This window comes from Erpetoichthys calabaricus, chromosome 4, assembly GCF_900747795.2.
Source record: "Erpetoichthys calabaricus chromosome 4, fErpCal1.3, whole genome shotgun sequence".
In the NCBI taxonomy this organism is placed as follows: domain Eukaryota; kingdom Metazoa; phylum Chordata; class Cladistia; order Polypteriformes; family Polypteridae; genus Erpetoichthys; species Erpetoichthys calabaricus.
This window is the reverse complement of record NC_041397.2, coordinates 210695270-210715573: the sequence shown is the minus strand read 5'-3', so window position 1 is coordinate 210715573 and position 20304 is coordinate 210695270. Positions and strand designations below refer to the sequence as shown.

Sequence of the window (20304 nt, the reverse complement as noted above, 5' to 3'; positions counted from 1 at the left end):
GCATTAGGCTAGCGAGTGTGTAACCCAGGTAGGATCAGTTCATGGGGAGTTATCCATTACTTTAGTTCCATTTCGGTACTGTGACTTAGATCTAATAAATTGTTACTAAAGTTAAAATTTTAGTGCCAATCCAACACTAGCTGTTAGCTTCTTATTTTTTGAGTCATGAGTTAGAAATAATAGACTGAATAGCATCTAAAACATAGGCTAGGTTTTTGAAAACTTTTATATAGAGAAAAACAATATTAAAATTTGGGAAGGGGCTAAATCATAAATCTGAAATTCTTAGAATTTAAACGTATAACTTAAGGGAAGATGAGTTTATTGTTACAATAAGTTATAAATTTGGATAGGTGAGCAACTGTGACAACTCACAAAAAGGAAGCATTCCTAGAAACCAGCACAACATAAAGTTGTAACATTTTATCAGGGATGCAGCAAAAATAATATATATATATATTTCAAAAAAGCAAATATAGCATTAAACATTTGTAGATCCTGATATCACTACTGATATTACAAACTAGGGGGCTTTGCCCCCTGCTCACTTCGTTCGCCAACCCCCCCCCCCCCCCCCCCCCAAGCCTGCGCTACGCGCCAGCCACTTCATGTCTGTGCCAGTCGCGTTATGAAGAGGGGGGCTGAACGCACCCCAAGGAGATGCAGTCACTCGTCCGAAACCCCCTCTTAAACAGGGTAACAACAGGAAACAAATACAGTTTTTTTTTTACCTCCTCTTTGCTTGATCAGCTGCTGGATTATTGCTGCTGCCGTACTGCATGATCTGCATCTCGCGCTGCACTTCAGACATTTAAAAGCCTGTACAGCAGCTGTCCTTTTGTCTCACTACCTTGTCTCTCTTCTCCCCCAGACATCCTCTGCTTCTGTTGGGGGTCCCGCTCCTGAGGCGCGCTCCTTTGAAGAGGAAGATTTTCTATTCTTTTAATTGAGAGACAGAACTGTCCCCTCCGACTACACACGGAGCTCAATTCACTCCTGAAAGAGGCTTATGCTTGTTTGAAGTGTCTGAATAACGTTTCTGTCTCTCAAATTTCCTGTGTATCTGTGCAACTCTGTGACCCAAGTGTGACAGCGTATGTGGATTTCACTTTCACCAAACAGCAAATCTTTTAATTCTCATGGCTACGCCTCTTCATTGGGAAGAAACACTGCTTTTCCCTGATGGCAACACAAATTAGACAATCTACAAGTCTCTGACTTAAAGTTTAAATCTGCACAATATATTCGATTTCTTTTCACTGTTCCATTATTTCACCAAGTAATAATTTGCGTTTGTTTGCGCTAATGCGATCTTTACTATCATTTTTGGAAACTTTCGAATTTTTGTACTTCCATTATATCTAACCTGCTCTGCATGGATATCATATCAACATTTTTGAATTCTTTATGACGTTCTACCTTGTCATCTACTCTTTGTCTTGCGGGACTTGAAATTGTCTCTCTGAGAAAGTCAGAGAGTGACTTAGAACCAATGTCAATAAAAACTCAACAGTAGGTGCCAAAAAAAATCATGAAGCATATTTAGATTTTGCTTTGTCTAAGTCAGTCTTTCTTCTTGTGTACATATTTTTAGACTTCCTGTAGTATTTCACACTTCTCCACAATAACATGGATTTTCCATGTTCATTAATCTTTGAAGACAGTCCTACATCTTAAGAATTCTTTACATTGTCTTATCACTATAAATGAAGGTGTGAATCCCCCCATAATTTAAAATGCTGGACTATTTAATAGTTAACATGTAATCTTGTAATTTCAGTAATCTTCTTTGTAGCTATTCTTGACAATGACTTGAGGTCATTTTTTTATTCTTAGCTACATTTAAAATTTTATTTTAAAATGATAATGAAGATGTCACTTTCAGGGTTACTACTCTCATTATGCTCTTCCTAAAATTGAAAAAGTAAAACACCCAGAAGAATTTTTCTTGAAATGCTTACTACATATACATTAATGAAGAAGTTTTGAAGCCTGTATTTGTTCCTGTATAATGTCTTTAATTAAATGAATTTTGTCTAAATCTGAACTTCAATGTCGGCCTATGGAGCTTCATTCTTGTTAACAGTCAAATCTACCAACTTATTTGAATGTCTAAAGTTGTTTTAATCTTACTAATTTATGGGGATATATAAATTTCACATTCCTTTAAATTTCAAATGCTTTTCTGTGTAGGAAGAATTACATGGTTGCCTTACAATATGAGAAAAATCCCAATGTAGTATTTATAGGTAGGCATAACATTGTTATTTTTAATGAGAAAGAAAGAAACTGTGTTGCTGATTAAGAAAAAACAGCTTTAAACAGATGAAAGGACCTTACAGTTACAGTGCAAATTTCACAGGATCACTTACAAAAATAATTATAGAGGTCAAAAAAGTTCCTAAAATATATGATCCAGATCTCAAAATTTCTATGACACTGTCAGCTATTCCTTGAGCTCTTTGATATAGCAAACCAAGAAAAAAAACAACCAACATGCTAAACCTTCAGATTTCTTCTGATAAAGTATGCAGTACCTTCATCAGAATCTTAAAACCTTTAGGGAGGACAGTAAATAAGGTTGATTACATTTTTACGAAAATTTCTGTAAACGACTCATTAATTAATTCACAATGTTCATATTTGATTAAAGAGCTGTGTTACTTATGACCATTTATCCAGCCATCCATTATCCAACCCGCTATATCCTAACTACAGGGTCACGGGAGTCTGCTTGAGCCAATCCCAGTCAACACGGGGCGCAAGGCAGAAAACAAACCCGGGGCAGGGTGTCAGCCAACCGCAGTATGACCATTTAATAAATAAGAAAAATGATTATGATACAAAGTGCTTCCTTCCACAGTCTCAATTCAAGCCCTACATACTGAATGGTGTGTCAAGTTGCTTTGGAGTGAATGTGACTGTTGCTGTGCACACTATATGGACTTGTATACTTTCAATGGGGGCTTTGTAACTCCTTCCGCTACTGCTGGAATTGTCTTCCCATGATACTGCACTGGACTGAAAATGGAAAGATGGCTTTCTTAGGATAGGTACTGCATGGAAAAAAGCACATTGCAAACAACCTCACCCTTCACAGGGTTTAAAAATGTATTAGATAGCATTTATTGAACTTTCCTTAATGAAATGAAAAAAGATTATATATAGAAATGTTTAATTAGCTTTAAAGAGAGAAACTTTCTGGAAGCTGTCTGAAAAAGTATGCAGTCCAAACTATTTGTTTCATTGGTAAGTTTTAAAACACAAAAAGTCACGGACACACAATGAATTCATTAAAAGCTTTTCTTTCATTTAATATGGTTTAGTATACTATGATGATACATTTTACCTCACTTTTAAAACAATTCCTTGCATCCTGCTTATTAGTAGTGCAGTTTACCGAGTGCACAATATATTCAATTTCACTAATGAGAGTCTGCATTGAGACCGCAATCGTATCTTCCTAGCAACTTGCAGATGGCATCAGCTGTCAAGCAAGCTATGTGCCCAGTTATGAAAACCTGCTGAAAATGTAATTATAAACTGGTACTCTGTGTGCAAGAAATGCAGAGGGAACCAGAAAGTGCAAATTATGTGAGACTCTGCACAAACTGAAAGAATGTTTTTTAACTCAGCTGTCACTGGATAGCCTTTTCAGTTATTTTGTTCACTCAGTGCTTTGTTAATCTTCTAACCCAAGGGGTGATGTAGACTTTTGTAAGCTAGATGCTTGGTTTCTAAATCAGCTATAGGGGAAAGACCATACCTAAAGGTCTTCACTACCGTCAAACCCTCAGTCCAAGGCTAATTCATATTTCACTTTAATATTTCTAGATGTTAAATTTTAGAAATCTTTTTTTTTAAGTTTAATAAATGTCAATTAAAACCCTTTTCTAATCCATTCATGCAGTTCAGAGCCATGTGGAGCCAATGAAAGGAAGGAATCAACTCCCATTGGAGTGTTTAATTATTAAGTGAATTTAAATAGGCTCCACATGGACATCTTATTAGATTCACACGGTCAAGTACAATGTCTGTAAACTGCCGTCAGTTCACCAATTTGTTGGTCAATCTTATTGGCTAGGGATCTGCACTGGCAATCAGAAGGTTGCCGGTTTGAAACCCGTAAATGCCAATAGGGACTCTGCTCTGTTAGGCCCTTGAGCATGGCCCTTAACCTGCAATTGCTGAGCGCTTTGAGTAGTAAGAAAAGCGCTATATAAATGCAAAGAATGAATATTACGTGTACTCCTACCTTCATTCATAAACATGACACCAAAGTACTTGAATGCCTTCACTTTTGCATTTATCCCCTATAATTTTCAAAGGAAATAAAAGTAAGTGAAAAGCATGAAGCATACATAAACATGGTTTATAATATCCTAAAGACAAATCTAAAGTTACAACAAATAATCACTAGATTCTTTTACAAGACAGCAAAATTCTCTGCTTTTATTGCCATTTAAACTTAATACTAGCATAAGCAATATAATTTTGAACAAAGTTTTCATTGAAAGTGAACTGTCAGTCACCCTGTGATTATGTCCATTAATACAGCAAGTTTTAAAATAATACTAGCTCTTATTCCCCTACTTAACTCCTCCCCTATAACCCCTACTTTCTCTGCTATTCTTTTTCTGGTTTTCCGTGCTACCCTTCTGCGCCACCACCACCTGATCAAAACACCATGCAGTCCCTACATTGATGGATTGAAGGCTATAGGTCCACATGACCATCATCATCTAATTCTTCCACATGAAGCTTGAAAACCATGAGGACTGATTAGGATCATTTATTTTACTACATATAGAAGGATTTAGATCATTTATGTTAGGTAGAATGCTCAGTGGGGGCTGGGTGGTCTCATGGCCTGGAACCCCTGCAGATTTTGTTTATTTTTTTCTCCAGCCATCTGTAGATTTTTTGTTTTTTCTGTCCTCCTGACCATCGGGCTTTACTTTATTTTTAGTTAGTTAGTATTGCCTAATCTTGTTTATATATTTTTCAATTTTTTTCTTCATTTTGCAAAGCACTTTGAGCTACATCATTTGTATGAAATCGTATTATGTATATAAATGTTGTTGTTGTTGTTGTTATTCATGATGGTGGGGTACTGTGTGCAGATGGATATGAGGAAAAGGTAATTCAGGGGAGGAGAATGTGGAGGAGTAAAGATGGAAACTCATTAAAGCAGTCATCTCCTAACAAGGGGATAACAGTGGAAAGAAGAAGTAGTTAAGGAGACTCAGTGTATTTGATGGTAGCTATAGTGAACATTGCAAAAGTTATATCACAAAAAATAGTCTTTGCCTGCGGTGGGCTGGTGCCCTGCCCAGGGTTTGTTTCCTGCCCTGCGTCCTGTATTGGCTGGGATTGGGTCCAGCAGACCCACGTGACCCTGTAGTTCGGATATAGCGGGTTGGATAATGGATGGATGGTCTTTGCACAGAAAATCACTATTTTACTCTGACCCGTTATTTGATCATTAAGGACTTAATGGAAGTGAAAAATGTGAAGGCAGAGCAGGGCATGAACATGGAGTTTGGATATTAGTGTAGATGACAACAAAGCCCACAAGCATTGTGCCATAAGTTTCAGATTCCTCATTTCATTGGTGAACTTAAAATCAGCAGCACTAATACAGTATATTGCAGTAAAAAACTTCTATAAAAGAGCACAGCAGTGATGTCACTGTTATAAGGATAATAATAAATAACAGTCAAAAAAAAGACACAAAGTGATTCTACAAAAAAATGTGAAAAAATGAATTCCAAGAAGCAAAAACCAAGAATTGTGATATTAAGTGATTGATACAATCTTGGAGAACAACTTTTCATTTTATAAAACTAGAGCTCTTCTTTCATCACTTCAGGCATATTTAATCATCCTAATATATGCCTAATTCCCAAGGATTTATGGCATTTGTTTTTATGTGCTCCATCATCTTTCTACACACTCACTAAAATTAAACAGGCACTCCTTCCTAAAAATAGATGCATACCAAAAAAATCCAAGTATTCCCAGAACCAATATGTAAATTTCTTACAGGAACAATTTACAGATGAATTTACTGCTGAAACCTTTTGATGCATTTTAAAATTATACCCACATTTATCCATTCACTATCCATCTATTGCCCAACCCGCTATATCCTAACACAGGGTCACGGGGGTCTGCTGGAGCCAATCTCAGCCAACACAGGGCGCAAGGCAGGAACAAACCCCGGGCAGGGCGTCAGCCTACCGCAGACACAGAAACTATATAAAGGCAAAAAAGTAACAGAAGCCATGTATAAGGAAAGGGATATCATCTTACAACTGAATGAAAACTATGAATGTATGCAGCGCAATTTTAAAGTTTTGAATTTAAGAGCAGCCAGATTAAAAAATCCATTTCACTATTGACATATACAAGACTTTGGGAAACAAGGTTAAAATGCTGTCTTTAATGCAATCAAATCATATTATTGCTTCTCATTCACAAAATCCAGTGTCATTTCACCATTAAGCTGGATGTGAAGAACAGGCATTGTACTGTTTCCAAAGTTATATATTGGACATTGATTCAGTCTAATTGCTGACTGAGCTGCACTCATCTACTCACAGTCAGAAATATTAAACATCACAATTGTAAATTTGAATGTGGCTTAAAATATCAGAGTACACTAATTTGGAAAAACTATTTTTAAAAAGTGTTACTTAGTACAAGAAATATCCATCCATCCATCCATTTTCCAACCCGCTGAATCCAAACACAGGGTCACGGGGGTCTGCTGGAGCCAATCCCAGCCAACACAGGGCACAAGGCAGGAACCAATCCCGGGCAGGGTGCCAACCCACCGCAGGACACACACAAACACACCCACACACCAAGCACACACTAGGGCCAATTTAGAATCGCCAATCCACCTAACCTGCATGTCTTTGGACTGTGGGAGGAAACCGGAATGCCCAGAGGAAACCCACGCAGACACGGGGAGAACATGCAAACTCCACGCAGGGAGGACCCGGGAAGCGAACTCAGGTCCCCAGGTCTCCCAACTGCGAGGCTACAAGAAATATAAATATGTCAATATTCTGATCTAGATTCATAGAAAATAATTACCTTATACTGTATATAAACAATGGGCATGAAGTTTATTCAGAGACATAAGTTAATTGAAAATTATTGTACCGAGATGTAAACTGTCATGTCAATGAAACCACTAAAAAATATACAAAGAGATGAAAAATCAAAAGATTCAAGAGTAAAAGACAAAATAGTAAAAATACAAAGCAGATGTCTGAAGCTGAAAAGAGCTGGACTTCTAGCAACTAAAACTGCAATTTTTGACAAAATCTTTAGTCAAAAAAATGGAAGGCTCAAAGTTCAAAACTATTGTCATAAAAATGTTCGCTGGCAAAACCAGAAGTGATAGTGATTCGTTTAGATTCTTAATTTTTCCCAAAACTATGATAATGGGAGTTGCGTGGTCCTATCTTAAATTGAGTTTGACTAATGACGTCATACGGCTCAACCTGCTTCTGACTGAAATATATTCTAGATGACTTCCCAAAAAAAGAAAACTGTAAAACTCCTTCAAAATACATAAAAAGGTAGTGTGCAAAAATATAAAATATTTGTAACAGCAGCAAACATTTTAAAAAGAGGCTGTCCTGCAAAATGACTGCAAGAGAAAAAATAATCGTAAAATGATTCAGAAATCCAAGAACACCACACTGGGATATTAAGGCATTGATATCTTTAACATTGACTACACTATCGCAGATCACTGAAGAAAGGTGTTTTAGAATATTTGAGCAACTGTGAAGAAAACATGCTGTTCAACCCAATCCAACCCAACAAGCTCATTGTTGCTATTCATCTGGATCAGGGATGTCAAACTCCAGGCCCGCAGGCTGGACATGGTTCTTGGACATTTTTGCATCAATATTAAAAAAAAAAAAGTTACATACAGCCCACAGTGACAGTTTTTTCAAAAAACATGTTTAGTTATGACTTTTACATATGCATTCTATCCATAACTGACATTTACACTTGTCATTCAAATGCCTCACTAGTGGTTGTCACATTTATGTTCAACATAAGGCTCCCCAGCTACTAACCTGTAGTTGCTGGGTGTGATCGATCGTCATGCACAGAATAATGGCGATGTATGCAGATTTTGCTTTAGCAACAAACTGTCACCTGTGTCCAGATTGTCAAACTCACTCGATTTTACGTGCAGACTAGAGGCACCCTTTGCAACTGGGCTTCCAAATCCCAGGGTGCAACGTTATTGGCTTGATGCAGATTTTGGATATATTGTATACCTATACAGTACATGGACTTTTCTTTCAGTAACTTCTTTTATTTTTTAAGTACAGTAGACTGCCATTTGGAGAGGTTTTAGGATCACTTATGTGCCTGTTGCAAATCTTATATATATTTCTCTTCTGGTTCGTCCTGCTTCCACTTCAAAACCGGTCCCGCAGCCGACATGGCATTTCTCGATTCTTATTCATCCTCTTCCAAACCCTTCCCCATGCTGCCTGCAGCAACAAAACTTTTCAAATGCGAACCTCACTTGCTAAACACAAGAAAAGTCAACAACTATATGAGTGCCAGAAATGCAAACTAAACACAACAAAACTCATTCACAACTCTTGCAATGCGACATCTGCAAACCAACGTTTCCAAACCAATGCAGTCTCAGCAGACATACACACAATCCTCTTCCCGTTACCACAAGTACTTCTTCACCTCATTCCTGTCTTCCTGTCCACGAGTACAACATTGGGACTCCAGACCAGCATTGCAAACACTGTCATGCACTATACTGGCCTGCTGAGCGTAATACATCCAAAAAGTACTCAAGGTGCTACCACGATGGTAAAGTAGCTTTACCACCTTTGCAGGAGCTACCTGTGTCTTTACAACAGCTTCTTACACAGCAGACATCAGAAGGTAAAAATTATTGTGAACACATTCGAGAATACAACTGTTCTCTAGCGTTTGCTTCCATGGGTGCACAGATAACTCAACCTCCTGGCCAAGGACCATACTGTTTTAAAATACACGGGCAAATGTATCACCAAATCTCTCCACTATATGCTAACAATTCTACCTCTCCAGGATATGGACAGCTGTATGTTTTTGACACAGCGAAAGCTACTGAAGTACGCTTGCAAAATAAAACAAACTCTGCATGCAGCGAAAATTTACTTCTCCAGCTAGATTCCATGCTCAGAACCATCAACCCCTTCGCTAAATCATACAAACACATGCATGAAATCGCTCAGTCCAATCCAATAGCATCTGTATTAATGGTATTCAAGGAAAACCCTAGGCAGGATTTACGACGATACAATGCCCCGACATGTCCCACCGATGTTGCAGCGATTTTCATCGGAGAAGATGGCGAACCGCCTGCCGAATGGGACATTTGCATCTATCCCATACGCAACTCCTGTAAACAGATTTCCACGCTCAATATGAATTGCAATCCTATGGTTTACCCATTTTTATTCCCTTACGGAGACATTGGCTGGCACAAAGATTTACAACATGTTCCCGATAAAAGAACCGCCAAATGAATAAGGCTTACTCAATGCCAATTTTATGTGTACAGATTAGCAATGAGGAATACATTTAGTATTTTGCACTCCAGTGGCAAACTATTCCAACAGTCGTAGATGCGTATGTTAAAACAGAGGGCGCACGTCTCAACTATCTCAAATTACATCAACAAAATCTGCGCGTGGAACAATACAAAGGACTATCAGACACACTGCAAGCAAACCCTGAAAATAACAATGTACGTGCAGGCAAAATGATCATATTAACCATCCACATTTCCAGAAAATCCAAGATACATGCAACAAAACTCTCAGGATGCCATGGCCATAGTACGTAAATTTGGAAAGCCTGATTTCACAACTGCGTCTTTCAAGAAGTATTTATTTCTTCTTGATTTCTGAATTCCTTTCTCACCGTTTTCCGTTCCTATTCTTACACTGCCGTATGCTACGGCGGGCGTCGGCTAGTATATATATAAAATTCAATGTCTGTCTGTCTGTCTCTATGTCTGTCTGTTTTTCACAAGAGAATTACTTAACGGATTTAGATCAGGTTTTTTCTATAATTTGCTTGAACATTCAAGTTTATTTTGCGACTTCTCTCATCGCGTTAGGTATCATAGTTCGCTTGTGGTACCAATTTATTTGCGTGAATCTGTGAGAGATGCTGTGGGCCGAGAGGAGGGGTGTGGGGCCCTCCTCACTCACACACCAGCCTTCGTTCGAGTTAGTCTACCTCTTGCCACATCTTGGAGCATACCTTGCCTTTGCTTAGCTAGCGATACAGTTTTGTTCAACAGACATCAGTTCTCCCGTCAGAGCTGAACACTATCAAATACAGTGCCAACGTCTGACATTGGAGCGTACCTACTTTCCGCTTGGCCAGAATTATTATTATTTTTTTATGGGTTTTTAAAAGTTTGTCCCATTTAACTACTACATGGGTGAAGCCGCAGGGGAAGGCTAGTAATACTATATAGCTGGAGTTCTGCCTGATTGCTGAACTGGTAAGTATACACTTTACAACCATGGAATTTCTGAATTGCTTATTCAATATATGTATATTATGCCTGTTTTATTTTTAGTATTATTATTATTATTAGTAGTAGTAGTAGTAGTAGTAGTATTAATGTAAATAATTTGTGAAATTTATGAAAATTATACAAGACTCCCAGTCATATAATGCAGCCATCATGTGTGTCCTTTTTAATTAAACATTTTATAATTTACTTTTTAAAGCTGGCATTGCGTTTGCAAAATGGAAATTCCATCAATCAATTAACCTACCCATTATGCTATATTGTTATATTTATTTGCATTTACACATTTAGTAAATAAAACATACTCAGTTGCTAAAATGCTACATCAAATGTATATTTATTTGCCTTATATCCGGCATCATTTATTAAAAATGGAGGAGGGAATGGGCCAGGAGTATTTACAGCTTTGCCTAGGGCAAAAAAATAAATGCTAGAGTTGGCCCTGGAGCTGACGTCATTTTTCCAATCAATGCTAATTTTAGTTCCATGGCTACTGGTATCTTTCCTAACACACTGTAATATCCAAGAAAATAAAAGCTGTTAAAGAGAGATGACGGTTTCCAGGCATTCATGATGCAGAATATATGATTGTGACGAACTAAGAGGTACCTGTGTGTCTTGTTTATAAAGAAAATGTGGCGGGAGTTGTTTGTTGATATATTCCAGCCCACTTCGGGTATATAAAGTGTTATTTTTTTGCCCTCAATAAAGTTCAACACCACTGACCTAAATTGTCCAAAATAACATCAAGCCAATATCTGAAATTTCCCTTAAGTTCGACTCTCCATTACACTACTTGGTAATTCACTGCATTTGCCGATTTGATGATTGAGACTTCTGAAGAAATGTTATAAGGAGAGAGAAGCAAAAATAAAAAAATCTAGTATAAAGGAGACTTGTTTTGTCTTAGAAAATGAAAAACAGAATGCCAAAAGAGGAACCTTGTATCAACTGTCAAGTATGGCCGTTGTAGTGTCATGGTTGGGGAAAGCTTTCCTGCTGTTCTGTTTGTAGATATATCTACTACTTTTGCCATGCTCTCCTTGTTTAGTATTGAGTAGTACTGCATGTATTTTGATTCACTGTCCTTCTCCTAATCTTTCTACAATGCAACTGACTAGACACATTATAAAGCAGTTGAATGATAAACAAAGAGAAGACTAAGTATTTACAGATTGCGGAGTTATTCACTCCTCTCTGTGAAGATTCCAGCAAATGTCATGCACATGGAAAGAAGGTACCGGGGATGTTGCAATGTCATCTGCTGGTGAACTACGGCTGGGTGAGTCGTAGGGACACACCAGAAATAGTGTACGAACAACAAGCCAACAAACTAAAGATTTGGATCAAAAAAACTAAAAATTGACAAAAATTAAAAAACTTACATCCATGTAAATGAATATGTATTGCTGTATACTTTACATATGTTTAAATATATTAGATTGACTAAATAGTTTAATGTTAATTTGGTTTTAAATATTGTATATATCAATAAATTGTGCAATTTGTTAAATTTTAAGTAAATCTCTTTTCGTAAATTGGACATGATGTAAACAATCCAATTATACTTTTTATTGTGTTTATGAATGCAAATAAAAACAACTATTCAAAATTAAAACACTTTTTATGAGTTTAATTTTGAAGACCTGTGTAATAGATGAACTAAACAAATGGACGGATGCAGTTATGGCAATTAAAGGTAGTGCAACTTTAGTGAATATCTGTCATGAATTTTTTTTTTCATCCAGAGTTCTGTTTCAGGACATCATTTGCCAAATAAATGAAGTATCAAAATGTAGCATACAATATTAAAAATAACCAATGATGTAATTATATATATGAAAATGAGCAAGCAGTTACATTAAAAACTGGTACACGAATCACGGCTAGAGGCAATTTTTAAACTCTTTTCCAATAAAGCATGAAGTGATATGTGGCACTTGACACATGCCACTTACACAGTAGCTTTTCTAAATGAACTGCCAATTATCATTTATTTTGCACCTGTGCTTTTCTACAATGACATAATTCACTGCCTCAAATGAAATGCTATACAATTCAAACTTGAATCATGAAACTAATCAAATTATTCTTTACCCAGTAGCAGAATGATTTATTAAGCAACAGGAATTTTCAATAATAAGCTAAAATTTTCTCTTTTCAGATATTTTTATTGAAACAACAATTAGGCATACAAACGTCTTTTTATACTAATGCACTGAGGCACTATGAATCTGATTCTCTTTTTGAGTCTTCATTGTGCATACAATACTACTAACAACTACTACAATATATAAAAGAGTGAGAGGCTACACTGTGTCTTCTTTTTCGATTCCTCCGCTTGCACACTTGTTTTGGGTTATGACATACTTCAGCTGTCATGATGAGTTTTATAAATGAAACCTATTAATTAAGCAATTACAAGGTAATCAAGAAGCAGTAATGACTGTTTCAGCTGTTTCCAGAAGCAGATGAAACAATGAAAATTGATAAGCAGAATTTTACAGTGGTTACTAAGAAGCATAATTAGAGATCTTAAATGCAAAAATTCAAGTTACAATAACTACAACATTGAATGGAAGGGTTTTCATGAAAAAAATACTAATTTTCTATATATACATACACTGACAGAACAAAGAGCTGCTAACTTTTTCTGAAATCAGCAAGCTATGGTTATGGTCTGTATACTTTCACAAAAGCAGTTCTCTGAAAAAGGAACACATGAAAACTTGTTAGTTGCACTTTAACTAAGTTGGGGACCCCTGCTCTCGTTTATGTATTTGGGATGTCTGGGTATATAGGAATATTTTGGACAAAAATTAAAAATAAAGAACTAAATAAATGTGACAATAATAAACAAGAATAACACAATATGTGAGTATAATTAATTAAATATTTCAAAAACACCTTAAAAATCAACAGCACTCCTTAGAACCCGGCACCTCAACTTTGACAGGTGAAAAATGACAGTTTCCATTTCAATGCTTATTCAGTGATGCACATGGTATTACAGAAATAAATAAATGAAGAAATAATTAAATAAATACATAAAGAAAAAAGCAACAAAATATATTTTTTGATGCATTTAATTATTTATGATCACATATCATGTTGCTATTTATTTATTGTCGTATTTTACAATATTTTTGTTAATGTGCATATTTATTTATGCACATAATTTTGTCTGAAATACTCCTCCATATTTAGAAAGTAGCTGACAACCTATTTATTATATATTGTTTGTAAGTATTTTCTATTTTAATATTATGAATTTTTAGAAAATGCAACAGTTCTTGAATTTATAGCTTATGATTTCTAATTCATTTTCTAAAATGCGAACATAATGTAGTTTACATTACATTGTATATGTGTCTGCTTATTTAGAATCCCACTGCTCTTAATCACTTCTTAATAACTGGGCTAAATTGTAAAGGAGGATAATGTTAGAATTCAATTCATAAGAGGTTCTATAAATAAATGATACAAGACATAAGGTGCCACCACTGAGCAAGGTAGGAGTCAACAGCTCTCAAATGTGGAACTGATAATAGAAACATCAAGTTCATGCAGAGACTAGGAATCTAAATGTTATGTATATATTTTCCATGTTCTTTCTCACTATTTAGCAACTGCAAGAGGCTTTAAGAATCCACTCTGACATAAGCCAGGTGGTAAAGTATCTGTCTCTGTAATTTAATTTGTAAGGAGAAAAGGCAGCTAATCATTTAAACTATGATGTCCTTGAAAAAAAGTTTAATCATGCACAGTGTGATAATTAACAAGTGTAGAGTCAGTATTCCATAATTTTGCCAGACAATTTGATTACTTAATGATTTATCTCTCATTCTTCAGGGAGACAGTTTTGCAGTTTAGACAGTTTGTAATCATTAAAAATAAAACCCTAAGCATTTTAGAAATCTCATTTAAATACATCTCTGCCCTTGTGAAATTGATATGTTTTTCATTACTGTTGTTTTATTGCAACACTTCTATTTAGGTAAGGGTCTTAAATGAGCTCTCTAGAACATGTTTATTTATCTTTAATTAAAATTGTTCAGCAGCAGAGCTGACAGGGAGAAATGCAGAAATGCCCTATAGAAGCAGGAAACATAGAATACTGTAAGTCATTTAGAAAGAAACCAGTGTTGTTCACTGTGTTTAAAAAACCTGTGTAGATTACTGTGTGACTAATAGATTAGATTAGATTAGATTAGATTAGATTAGATTAGATTAGATACTTTATTAATCCCAAGGGGAAATTCACATATGGCACAATGCTGAGATAATGAATACCTGAATATTACCCCTCGCCTATTAATCCTTTTTCTAAATCCAATTTTTCCATTACTGTATCACCTGCAGCCATAGGTTAAACTGGGAAGTATAGATCAGGTGTGAGACAGGATCATTCTGTAGACAGGATGCCAACCCATCATCGATCACACGCTCTGATCCAGTTTAGAGCTGACTGTCAATCTAAGATGCACATCTTTAAAACACAGTAAAAAAGTAGACTTCTGGGGGATAAAAAGTACAACACACAAACACCTCACCAACAATGTTCAAGCTAGGAATATGATCTGTGGAGATGCGTGGTAGCAGAGCCTACCTTTACTCCACCAGACCACCAAACTGTGTATTGATCTGTTTTTATTTTCGCTCTTGTTATCCATAATGGTTATACTAATTACACATTAAATATAGAATTCCTTAATACATGTAAGACTCTATCCTTAGTACTATCACACTTTAAATACAAACTTCAAGTTGCAAATTACTACTAAACGCAAGTTGGAAACTTTATTAAAAGAAAATTGACAAATTTTTCATCAATTTGTATAGACGAAACATCATTACATCTTGCCTGAAGAAGGGGCCTGAGTTGCCTCGAAAGTTTGCATATTGTAATCTTTTTAGTTAGCCAAAAAAAGGTGTCATTTTGCTTGACTTTTCTCTGTAGACGAAACTATATTATCCGGGGCTGATACAGATACAGACAGAATTTCCAAAGTTATCTCAAATTGTGTACCAACACTAGAAAGAGGACCTCTTAATTGTAACCCCAAATAATGAATGGAAATCAGCCATAAACAAGATATGTATATACTCAACTGTTCAAAGCATGGAGTAATTATTTTAAAGTTGTACTGTACATCTTACAGATCAATCTCTACTAAGATAATCCAAAATATATCTAGGACAAGATCCAAAATGTGAACAGTATTATGTGTTTTGAGAATGCCCTACAATTACATTTTTATTGGAAAAAAATTCCTTATGTGTCATAGAGTTTTGTATTTATAATTAAATACTCCAATGGCATTCTTATTAACAGCAAATCGGACAACAGTCAGTCAACAAAAGTCTACAATGTTAACTGGGTGAGAAAATAAAATTTCATTTTACCTAAAATGAAAAAAGATTATATTTTTTTGGCAAAAAAGCTTTTTTTTTTGAATATGTGACATGAATTTATTAAGGTTATATTTAGGTAAACAATCTGGCCTCTGTTTACAATTTTTAGATTTTTCAGGATATAATATGATTAATATATAATTGGGGGTTTTGCTCTTATAGTTATCTGAATTGTGCACTGATTCTGATTTGATTAAATGTGAAAAAAATGAATAACATGATTCTAACGTCCTTTAAATTTTTGCTTGTTCTGTGTCTAATTCATTGTAATGTGATTCATCAAATAAAATATTTTAAAAAATACACGTGTAGTTTTGGTTTTGAATATCACAATAAGCAATAGCTAGAGCATTTTAAAAGCATAAAGCCATCAGAAGATGGATGTCATTTAGCAAACAGTAAAAAGGCTGATTATTTTCCTTTGTAGAGAAGGCTGTAAAATTTGTTTATAACTGTATGAGGGCTGATAAAAATCTTTTGAGCCAATTAACACAGCATACTTCCAGTGAACACTAGCACCCTTAATACAGTATAAGAATCACTTATGCGACTCAGATAAAGCATTTTGTTTTGATTGTGAAACCAATCTTCTAGCTGGCTTAACTACTTCATCATTGGCATATCATGTCCCATGGAGGCAGCCTATAACATTGGTGAAGAGGCGCTAGTCACACGGCACCAGGTCAGGAGAACAGATTGGATCTGACATCACTTTGAATCCTCATTTTTGCAAAGCAGCCTTTTTAACCCATGCAGGGTGAGTGGGGACATTGTTGTGAAGCTGAACAAGGATGGCTGACACCACTTTTCTAACCACTTTTCCCTCACTTACTTCCAAAAGCAACTCACCATAATATTTAATGGTTATTTGGGCCTTTTGAGGCGTGGAATACATCCTCAGCACCATAAAAGTAGTTCACAGTATCTTTCTAGCACTGGCTTGGACTTTGAAATTCTTTGTTGCTAAGAGAATCATAATTTCTTCAATGAATTCTAATAATGTTATTCTTTGATTTACAATTTGCTCAGGTATGGCAGTATTTTATTGTAATTAAAATAAAATTTGGTTTGATTTGATTTCTCAAAGGCTGGCTAAACCTTGGGTGATTTCTAAGATCATGCTAAGACAGAATTATGCAGTCCATCCATTGACTGTGGCCTGTGAAAAGGAATGGTCCTAGTTCATGTTCACCAGTAGTAAAAGGTAGGTGTGTGTGTGAGTGATCCCGGCCTTGAACTGGTTCCACATCCTGATTTTGCTCCTACCTTGCACCTGCAGCTATCAAGAGGGTTATTCGCTCTCCTCGAAACCTGAATTGGATTAAATGTGTTTGAAAATGTATTATTTAGCCTTAGCTCAATAGTATTATTTCTTTAATCTAGTAAACAAATTACATTTAAATCAATTGTTATTTTATTGCATGTCCAATTCAAATCAAATTTTGCACTGCAGTATAAACAAAGAAAAGACATGTGAATACACTGTCAAACCTACTCAATCCAGTAAATTAAAAGAATAAATGAAATTAAATTAAGATCAACATTTGCACTAAGCTATACAGAGATTCTTTAAGTTTTACGATTTCAATAAAGATAAGGCTGCAACACTCTACCAAGCAATACAGACTGTACTCAAGGAGCTATCTAGAACGTCTGTGTCTTGAGTAATGGTGAACAGTAAAACATCAAATCTTTTACCTGTTTACTTACTTATTTTGCATATTTTATAAAATATTATCAGTTTATGTAGCTTTTATAGTTGCAGTTCTATGTATTTACAGCCAATTATATTTGTGCTTCATAAGACAAATGCATTTGTTACAATGCAACAACACACACACTTGTTTCTATTGAAACTGAATGACTTTCCACTATTAATGCATTTTAATTAATAATTATTCATTAAAATAATCTGTTTTCTCCATGTTAAATGAATGATTCAGACATCTGATTAAAGCTGACATTTTAACAGTTAAGTCATGAATTCTTCAATAATTATTCAAATTTAATTAAGTCCTATCAAGCTGTATAAATATTGGAAATTTCTCTGTTCTTCACAATTTAATATATAAATCAAATGTCACTTCTTGGGGCTTTTTTTAAAATTATTCCATCCATTTCTTTGTCCTTTATTGCTACTTTACATTTTTTAAATGGAAACCATATCCATTTGCAGAGGACACTGCCTCTCTAGGGGGGGCACGAAGTAACAAAAAGGGGGGCGTGAAGATGTGAAAAAAAGAAAACAAGAATCAAAACTATGAATAATACATCTATTGAAACCAAAACAAATTAACTTAAACTACATTCTGATACTAGAAAAATAAATATAGAGTTAGATAAATGTTGATAAAAGATAAGTAGGTATATTAAAATATGCATCTATGATATATCATTAATTAAAAAAGAACAAATTGGTAATAGTGGGCTCCTTTAAAAAAAACTTTAGGGGGGGGTGCGATTAAAACTGTTATGAAAACTCGAGTTGCAAATACTTAAAGGTTGAGAAACGCTGACTTAAGCCATGGTGTGACAGTCAAAACACTGATCAATTTTCATGTATTATGAACTTTGAGCTATCAATTTTGTGACCTGTTAATTTTTCATATCTGTTACTTTTGTTCTTACCAACATTCCCTAGTAGACTCTTCTTGAATTTGATTAACACAAGATCTGTCAAAGACAAAGGAAATATTGTCAAATTAAATATGGCTGTTTGTTCATGTTAGATAAGTTATGTGAAAGCTGCTTACATACAAATTTCTACCACTGCCATGCAGACATAGGGAGGATGTCAGCTGGTAAAATAGTAACATTACGAGTGATTCTGTAGTGGAGTCAAACGGCATTTTTGTCTGTAGGTGAATTTATATTATTTATTGTCATGTGATGAAATCATCAAGAAGACAAACTGTTATTTAAGCCCTTATGCCGTAAGGGGTTTTTGACATTATTGAGTCTAAATTACATATCCAAAAACGAAAGGCAATTGTTTTGCTTATGTAACAAGGAGCTGCAAATGGCTGAAGAGTAGTGAGTATAACACTCCAAATTTAAAACAAAGTCTTTATGTGGATAAAAGCCTTTGTTTCATACTAACATCAACTAAAAACACACAAAAATGCTTTTTAGGAATTTCTCTCCAAAAAACTGGATTTTATGGATGCACAACTGGAATTAAATTTCTTTTGTGCCCCAATCTGTCAGCTCTCATTGTACCACATTTAGATGTCATAGCTCATAGCATTGAAACGTTATACTGTTTGGCACAAGGTGTTCCCCTATTTGGAAACACAGTGTCCCTTTTTGGAAATATTTAATCTCTTGCACTTATACAATCAGTCAAAACAAGTACTTCAGATGCAGTTAAATTTTTATTTTTTAGAAAAAAAAAAAATATGTAAATATTTACACATACACACTGAAGTAACAAGTACACAATTTATAACTCCGCACATATAATTATGCACTCATTCAAACCTTTACTTTCAAAATTATTTTTCATGTGAGTCCTTGAAACAATATCTGTTTACCACTAGACAACGAGAAACCTTACATTTTGTTAACTAGGTTGTTATATTTTATGCTGCAATTCACATATCATCTCAAGTGTTTTGTTGCTGTTGCTCCACAACAATTTTGAGTTATTTATATGTTGTTGTTATTTTTAGTTTTTCATTTCATTTCACATTTGGAATAAACTAATTACATTCATACTTTTTCATACCAGCTTCTTTCAGTGCTGGGCGCCACTCCTTTTCTGGCAGCGCTGGGCACATAGTGGTAAACAGTCCTGGACAGGGCCCCAGAGCTAGTCACACACACACATATACACCTAAACCATTCACACAGGGGCCAATCCAGTGTCAACTCAACCTAAAAAGCACATTTTTGGAATGCAAATCAAAAACTTGTATACTCAAAACAGCAGAGTGGAACCGTGATATTGGATCAAAGGGGGTCCCCATGTGAAACTGCGAGGAGTTGTGTGGTGTGATTCAGTGACATTCAAAACTGCGGGCTGCAGTGTGAAGTGCCGTGATACAAATACCTTTCATCCTAGAGTGGTCCTGCATGAAAATGGAAGAACATTGCTCAGAGAACTGACTATGGATATGGTAATTGAACCTATGGCACTTGAACTTGAAGCAGTACTCACAAATCAAGCATAGAATCAAGGCTTTCTGCAAACATGTATTTCTCAATAGCAGAGTCAAAACTGTGACTCAAGGTCGTTATATTATGTATTACTAGCATTCTGTAACTTTTATGGGACTTCCTTAACTTTATAC

At 35.4% G+C, this 20304-nt stretch overlaps 1 protein-coding gene across 31 annotated transcripts in view; it reads right to left on the bottom strand.

Annotated features, from left to right (window-relative positions):
* Nucleotides 1–20304, bottom strand: part of dlg2 (discs, large homolog 2 (Drosophila)) — a 1641316-nt gene that overhangs the window by 733605 nt on the left and 887407 nt on the right. The gene's annotated exons all lie outside the window — the stretch shown is intronic.